Source organism: Polypterus senegalus, chromosome 10 (genome assembly GCF_016835505.1).
Source record: "Polypterus senegalus isolate Bchr_013 chromosome 10, ASM1683550v1, whole genome shotgun sequence".
In the NCBI taxonomy this organism is placed as follows: Eukaryota; Metazoa; Chordata; class Cladistia; order Polypteriformes; family Polypteridae; genus Polypterus; species Polypterus senegalus.
This window is the reverse complement of record NC_053163.1, coordinates 130,154,371-130,162,301: the sequence shown is the minus strand read 5'-3', so window position 1 is coordinate 130,162,301 and position 7,931 is coordinate 130,154,371.

Sequence of the window (7,931 nt, the reverse complement as noted above, 5' to 3'; positions counted from 1 at the left end):
GCCGTCCCCCCACGTGTTGCTTAATTAGTAAAGAACCTTTACAAAAAAGTCTTTAATCCGCCAAACACCAAAAAGACGTGTTTATAATGTAGCACCTTTCATGGTGACTATTATAACACTAGGTAATGAAGGTTAGTGCTACAGAACACAATTTGGACAAAACAGGAGTGAAGGCAGAGCAGTGAAACGGACATCACAGAATAGCGAATAAAAAATAATCAGAAGTGGAAACAACAACAACAAAAATAATAATAATAATATTAATAATATTAATAATAATAATAATAATAATCCATCCTGAACAGGGTTTTTGGGGAAGCTGAAGCCTATCCCAGCAAGCAAAGGGTACAAAGCAAGAACAACCCCTGAAAAGAACGGCAGTCCATTGCAAAGCGACCACCTTTACACACACACACTCACACACCCACACACAGACACACACTAGGGCCAGCTGAGCACCACCACCTAATCTATATGTCTTTGGACTGTGGGAAGAAACAGCAACGCCCGGAGAAAACCAATGTGGACACTTGGAGAACATGCAAACACCACACAGGGAGGACCAGATTACATGAATCCTGGTCTCCTTAATGAGAGGCAGCAGCGCTACCACTGTGCCACCCCATGTAGTAATAATAATAATAATAATAATAATAATAATAATCATCATCATCATCATCATCATCATTGCTGTCGTTGTCGTCATCATCATCATAATGATGGCCCAGACTCCCATATCCAGTGTCCTGGCCTGCCACTTTCGGTGTGGAGATCGCATGTTCTTGGTACACAAGGACTTTATCTGCCCCAGCTCTTCTCTCTTTGCATAATAGGCTGATTGGTGACTTCATGTTGGCCCAGTATGATAGAATGTGCATGTGTGTGAGTTGGCCTAGCATTGAACAGTTACCCTGTGCAAGGCTGTCTTCTGGTTTGCATGAAATGAGGTTAGGATAACTGGAGTGACCTTTCTGATCGCTAAAGGCATTGAGTCCCTACCTCAAAAAACCATCATCTCATTTCTTGCCTACAAGCTATGTACAAGATCTGACTTCGGAAAGGCTTTATCAACATCTTTTGGCCAATATTATCTTGCTGCCAGAACAAGAGGGCTTTACAAGATTAACACGAGCATGTAAAGATCAACTTCTATTGGATAAGGCAGAGACAGGTGCTAAAAGGCCTTTGATAGCATCCCACATAGTTGGATGATTGCAGCTCTCAAGATCTACAGAACCAGCCCAACAATCCTGTGCTTACTTGAAGTTGCCTTAAGGGAGCGGAACACTGAGATACAACAAGTGCCATTGGTAGCTTATTTTGTGCCCTAGGCCAAGCTTATAAGTGTGCCAACCGACTGTTGGGTAGCTAATCCTTGCAGCTGGGTCCCCCCACCTTATTATCTGTGCACTAGGTAGATGCCTAATTCGCCTTAATGGTAGTGCCCACCCTGGTTACACCGGAGGTTTGATCAAGTCTGTTAGAATGGCCATCAAACAAAGAAAATACCAAGATGACTCCTTATCATCACTGTTGTTCTGTGTGTTGCAGATTCCACTCAACAGTAACAGTCTAGGGTATGTCCTGTAGAAGGAGCACAGGGTGAGCCACCTGATACACAGGGATGACCTGAAGATCTTTGCAAAGGACAACAGACAACTGGATCAAGTGATTGGCAGAGTCAAGAAGTCTAGCATAGGATTCAGACTAGAGAAATGTTCCATAGTAGCCAACAAACCAGGCAAGCATATTTCTGGGCTGAGTGCAAGGCTGAATAACAATATCAGGATGAGGCTTACAAGCAACTAGGAAAAGATCAGAATGATGGTATTCTCAATGAAAAAATGAAAGAACAAATTTAAAAAGAAAACTATTGCCAATTTAGATTCCTCCTTGGCGCTGAGCTCAACCTAAGGAACAGAATGAAAGCTGTCAATGGCTTAGCAGTGCCAGTGCTGCAGTACACCTTTGGGATCATCAATATATATATATATATATATATATATATATATATATATATATATAAGGGTCACCCCTCCTCGCTTTGCTTGCCAGCCACTTTGCGTCTCTGCTGCTCGCATTGTGAAGGGGGTTCAACGCACCCCAAAGAAATGCAGTCACTCCTCCGAAGCCCCCTCTAAAATGGTGATACAATAGGAAGCAAATAGTTTTCTTTTACCTCCTCTATGCTCGATCAGCTGCTGACTTACTGCTGCTGCTGCTGTGCCGCGTGATCTGCATCTTGTGTGGCACTTCGAACATTTAAAAGCCTGTACAGCAGCTGTCCTACTCTTTGTCTTTTATTTCCAGCCCCGTGAGTGGTTATATCTTTTGGCACAAAGACGTGAATTCTTTATAATTTAAAAATGGTATAAGAATCTGAAAATCTAATAACATCACAAACATATGTATGATGTAGGTTTTAAAATAAGCCCGATTTAAAGTGATTTAAAGTGTGACAAAAAACATGACATAAAAACATCACTGTTGCACTTCTAGGCTTAGAATTTTATATATATAACCAGCCCGGACACAGACAGGCAGACACCAATGGTTTAGTCACCAACACACGGTTATTCACATTTACACTATGTACAACACTACTATGCACAACCCAGTGCCTCTGCACCAAGCGCCCTGAGTCCAGGCCTTTCCAATGTCCTGACTACCTTCACTGCCTCCACTCCTCTCCTCTGAGCTACGTCCACTTCTACCGACTCCAGCTGATGAATGGAGGGAGGTGGCCCCTTTTAAATCCACCTGGACGTGCTCTAGGTGCATCCTGACGAGCTTCCAGGTGTCTCTGGTATTCCTTCTGCAAGCACCTCCGGGTGTGGCGGAAGTGTTGATGTCCAGGGTTTCTCAGGCATCTGAGCACCCCCTGGCGGTGACCACGGGCTCCTATAGGGTTGAGCTTCCATGCTCCATTCCCGTGGCCCCCATACGAACCAGGGTGGCTGCCCTCTCATGGTCCGGAGGAGGCGTAGTCCCTCTCCCAGTCCTGCCAGGCATCCCGGCTGGGTACTGCCCCAGGCGCTTGCCACAATATATATATATATATATATATATATATATATATATATATATATATATATATATATATATATATTGTCACAAGAACAAGACATGGACAGATAAAGGTTTGGGGCAGCCACCCGTATAATGTGGTATCCTGGCTGCAAAAGTCGTTTTAACAAATAATCAGCACTGAAGTGCATTCAACTGAGTCCAAAACAAGACTGAGGAAACAAAGGAAAAGGGGCAGATTTTAAAGGAGGAGACAGGAAGTGAGGTCATATGGATCCGGCACGTGGTCTTCCACCATTGGTTCATAGCCTGACGTGACATCAGAGGGACTGGAGCTGGTGTGGCCGACTTCCATTGGCTCAGTCCCGGAAGTGATGTCAGGAGAGCCAGGTGAAATCCCGGGAATGGTCTACAGGCAAAGGAGAAAAGAGTCAGTGCACTCTGCCACACCCGGCATGCCTCCGAACTGCCTTCACTCAAGCCCTTTAGCTGCCTCCCATGCGCACGTGTGTGACAATATATATATATATATATATATATAGAGAGAGAGAGAGAGAGACAGAGTGAGAGAGAGAGAGAGAGAGAGAGAGAGAGAGAGAGAGAGAGTATATATATATAGTGATAGACAGCTGCACAGTTGGGATGCCTGGGAAGTGGAAGAACCAATATCTACCCCAGCACACGAGAGGGTGGCTGCCCTGGGGCAAGCCACCACCAGAGGACACCCTAATGTTCAAGAGAGCATGGACTGCACCACTTCTGCCACAACAAGAAGTGCTGCTAAGCCGGAAGACAAGTACACCCGGTGTGCTTCTGGGTACTCATGCAGCACTTCCGCCACACCCAGAAGTGCTGCAGGAACCTCGTCAGGAAGCACCTGGAGCACATCCGAGTACTAGATAAAAGGGGCCACCTCACTCCATTCCATTGCGCCAGAGTCGGGAGGAGGAGGATGAAGCTGCCTTGGAGGAGTGGAGGAAGAAACAGTGTGGTTATTGTATTTGCTTGGTGTTAATGGGACTGTGCTGTGGCTGGGGGACATGAGGAAGACGTGCCCTCCAGCTGAAGAAAAATAAATAGTTGTTTTATTTTACGTGTGCCTCCGTGACCATTCTGTGTCAGGTCGGGTGCCTATATAGCACCTTTCACAATATATATATATATCTTTTATTGAATTTATTAAAACCAAGTAACCTTCCATACAATCAAGTCAAGTCACAGTTTGTTTGTCCTTCTCCACTTTAAGCCCCTCTAAGTGTACACCAAACACAGTTGTTAGTGGATTAGGAGGGATTGTGACACCAAGGCTGTCTGAAAGGTATTTAATTTTTTTTGTCCACAATGATGTTAATTTAGTACATGCCCAAAACATGTGGCCTAGTGAAGCTGGAGCTCAATTGCAACGTTTGCAAGTTGGATCTTGCCCTGGAAATATTTTGCGAAGTAATAATATTAAGAAGAATAAGGATGGAGTTCAATTTAGACAAGTGTGCCAATGTCAATATCAATGGAGGAAAATGTGTTAACAGCTGAAATATTCAACTGAATAATGGACTGACTCTTGTCACAAACGTGCGCATGGGAGGCAGCTAAAGAGCTCCAATGAAGGTAATCCCAGGTGTCCAAGTACACTAATCCTTTCTTTTTTATCCCTGCAGACCAAAAGTGGGAAAGTCTGCCTGGAACCAAGAACGCCACCTCTGGATCCGGGCCCGATGACACCACTTCCTCTGACCGACCTTAAAAGCCACCATAATCCTCCTGTTTGTTAGTTCTGTATTGGACTGTTGTCTGTAAAGACCTTCAATTCCTACTTTGCCATTTTTTCGTCCAAATTTCAAGTATATGGGGTGGCTGTCCTACATCTTTTTGTTGTGTCAAGGTGTTTCAGTTCACACCGTCAAGAATCTGAAGTTAGATGAATGAGATAGTTTAAAGCACAAAGAGATGAAGAGCAAAATGGCAAAAGAATATTATCACCAAGCTTGCCTGGTACTCAGAAACCAACTCAACTCCAACAGCAAAATCATAGTCGTCAACAGCTTAGCCATCCCGTCTACAGCTTTGGGATAGCAGATTGGAGACAAAAAGAGATTGATAGGAAACTTCTAATAATGCATGTTCTCCACCATCTTAAGCTGATGTTTAACAAGAGAAGTGACAGTGGACTCATTAAACTCCAGTCTGCATATTAATATACTACAGTTGTAGTCGGCCTTAGCCAATTACATCAAGCAAGGCAAACCCAAATCATACAAATGGTCAAAAAGCATGAAGCTGGTTAAGTCAAGCACCCCCTGACTATCAAAGCAAGTGCCATCCGCCAGCAATTCCTGCTTCCGCAGAATCAAGATCAATGCTTCAAAGGCAGGATTAAGTGTTAAAGCATAGATCGTCTTAAAAGCAAACCACAACAGGGACAGTTTTTCAGAAACAAAGCTGAAATCGTAAGTGAGAGACAGAAAGCCTGTTTATTTTCAGAAAAGGATCAGGAGCCCAAACATCTCCATGAGTTACACACACTCCCACCTTTGGGGGTCAATGAACCTTCTAAAAGTCACCAATAGTTTTAAAAGAAGTGGTTAGTAATAGCGGTAGTACTAGTAACTGTAGCTGGGAATGAGTAGTAGTGGCAGAAGAAGTAAACCGGTTGGAGTTCTACTACTAGTTGTTAGCTTCTTCTCATTAGTGGCAGAAGTAGTAATTGTGATGGTAGAAGTAGTAGCAGTATGTCATTTTAGTTAGTAGTTCTGGCAGCAGTAGTTAGTAATAGTAGTAGTAATAAGAAGCTGTAGCTAGGAATTAGTAGAAGTGGCAGCAGTAGTAGGAATGCTACTACCAGTAGGTATCTTGTTCTACTTGGTAGTAGAAGTTTAAATAGTAGTTAGTAGTTTTAGCTTCAGTAGATGTTATGTAGTAATAGAAACAGTAGTAGTTACTGTAGCTGGGAAATTAGTAGTAGTGACATTAGTTGTAAATAGTATGAGTACTACTACTAGTTGTTAATACATTAGAAGGTTAGAATAATCCAGACGAGAACAGACCATTCAGTCCAACAAAGCTCACTGTTCCTGTCCACTTAATTCTTGTAAAATAACATTAATCCTAGTGCCCAGTTCCCTTGTACTTCATTAAGTGGGCTTGTGAGTCAATGGATGCTTTTGTTTCATGCATTTAAAATCTACATATAACACAGGGAAATGATTTTTTAAAAAATTACCAATAAAGTAAATTAATGCAGTGGGTGGATGAGTCTGGTGCTCTGGGGTAATTAACACTAATGAGTGTGCCTCACAGTGATGTGAGACCTCGGGGAAGCACCAGGGAGCACCAGGGACGAGGAGCGGCAACTGAAATGCAGAGCCTGATGAATCAGGACTACAGGCTACATTTTTCCAAAGACAAAGACGTTGTGCACCAGATGAGAGAATCTGCCATCTTTCAAGCATATCATTAGAGGCAGGAAACCTTCAGTAGACCTCCTCGTTCAAATTACGGTGAGACACAGATCAGAACAAGAGAATAAAATCATTTGTAAAGCTTTGCGTGTCTCCAGGACTACTGTGGCCTTAATAATTGTGACACAAAACCACTAGGACTCTCCCTAGAGTTGGCTGTCTGGCTAACCTGTGTAACCAGTTAAGAAGGGTCTTGAGCAGGGAGGTGACCAAGAATCCAATGGTCACTCTAATGGAGCCTTAAAGGTCCTGAGATAGGAGAATATGACAGAAGGATGGCCATCTTAGTAGCACAACATCAATCCAGGTGTTTGTGGTAGAGTGGCCAGACAGAAGCCATTATCGAGTTAAAGGTGAATGACAGCATTTAAAGGACTCTGAGAGTATGAAGAAAAAACTTCTCCTGTCTGATGAGATAAAATCCCTTTCAGTAGAACCTCAGGCAATGTGTCTGCTGAGAACCTGCCTAATACCATCCCCATAGTGAAGAATGGTGGTGGTAGCATCATGCTATGGGGGACTTCACAGTGATGGGGACAGGGAAACTGGACAGAATGGAGGAAAAGATGATTGGAGCCATTGGAGTGCACACAAACTCAGAGTGGGGTGACGGTTCACCTCTCATCGTGACAATGACAGGGAGTGCACAGCCAAGACAATGCCGGACTGGCTTTGGGACAAGTCTCTGACTTCCTTCAAGTGGGCCAGCCAAAGCTCAGTCTTAAACGTCATAGAACATCAGTGGAGAGACCTGCAGACGCTTCCCATCCAATGTAATGGTGTTTAAGAGAATCTGCCAGGAAGAATGGGATAAACCGGCCAAATTAAGGTGTGCAAAGCTTGTAGAGGCTTAGCCAAGAAGACTCAAAGCTGGAATTGCTGCTAAAGGAACTTCTACAAAGTACTGAAATAAGTGTCTGAATACTACTATGAATGAGAGATTTCAATTTTGACGTTTAATAAATTTGCAGACCTTCTAACAGCATGTGTTCACTTTATCATTATGGCTTATTGAGTGTTGACTGTGGTTCAAAATGGCAAATATATCTATTTAAAATGAAATCTTTGACTTAATAAAGCGTTCAAAATGTGGAGGGGCCTGAATACTTTCAGAATCCACTGTATATGCCAGAGTTGAATAGTTTTGTCTGTGCGGGGTTTTCAAGTTCTGCCCTTGTCTTTGTGGGGTTTCTCTAATGCATTTCAAAGCAGTACATTGTCTTAACATTGTCTAGGCATAAATATTACTAAAAGCCACTTATGTGGGATATATAGCATCATTCCCAACAAATATTTATGACAGAAAAAACAATCACTATATGGAACCTACCTACTGACAACTCTCTGAACAAAACCAGCCAAAGCAAGTCTTCATTTAAGAATGTAAAGATCCAAACAAATGAAGTGTTACCTGTGGGGGTCACTAAACTGCTCTGACGTCTCTCT